This window comes from Seriola lalandi, unplaced genomic scaffold (assembly GCF_002814215.2).
Source record: "Seriola lalandi dorsalis isolate HSWRI2012SDOR001 ecotype SW California unplaced genomic scaffold, Sedor1 jcf7180002014399, whole genome shotgun sequence".
Lineage (NCBI taxonomy): Eukaryota > Metazoa > Chordata > Actinopteri > Carangiformes > Carangidae > Seriola > Seriola lalandi.
Window position 1 is genome coordinate 1 of NW_019485051.1, and position 608 is coordinate 608.

The 608-nt window shown below is 41.3% G+C and overlaps 1 long non-coding RNA gene across 1 annotated transcript; it reads right to left on the minus strand.

Moving 5' to 3' along the window:
• Window positions 1-561, minus strand: LOC147819932 (uncharacterized). Its single transcript, XR_015438601.1, has 3 exons — window positions 547-561; window positions 112-315; window positions 1-23 (listed from the first exon to the last, which is right to left on the minus strand). It is a non-coding gene; the product is annotated as an uncharacterized LOC147819932 (long non-coding RNA).
• Between the last annotated feature and the right edge of the window lie 47 nt (window positions 562-608).

A 608-nucleotide genomic window follows, 5' to 3' on the forward strand; every position in this document is an offset into this window, starting at 1 on the left:
TTGGTGTTCAGAAGACTGGTGTTCTGAATGTTTAAGACAAGTCATGTTTAATATAATGTATATAATGTATTTTTAAGAACACTAGTTTATTCTGAATGAATGGAAAGAAACCTGAGAGTGAAGCAGTCCGACACGCTCACTAGCATCAACCGACTCCTGCTCAGCCACTTTGCGTCCTCTCTCTGTCTGCTCCAGAGCGGCTCTCAGTTCCTCAATCTCAGCAATCATCAGGCCATTTCTGCGCTCCACCATGACAACCTGCTCTTTCATGTCTTCCTGTCCTCTGACAGAATCATCAAGGTGCAGTTGGGCATCCTGATAAGGATGAAAAAGGAAGGGAGTTAGCTGTCTTTCTTCTTCAGCATTTTTTTCAGTCACCTTGAACTGTCCCTGGACAATCCTGAATAGTCCTGCAGGTGCTTGGAAAGCTTTTTCCTGCAGTGAAGAACAATGTGTTTGTATTTAATTATACAAAAATAATATTGAATGGTAAAATATTGAGTAAAAACGCATTTATTTGTTAAAAAGTGGAAATGATTCATGTACTTGGCCTCCTCCAGCTCCTCAGTGCGCTGGATAGCATCAGTCTCATATTTGGTTCTCCACTG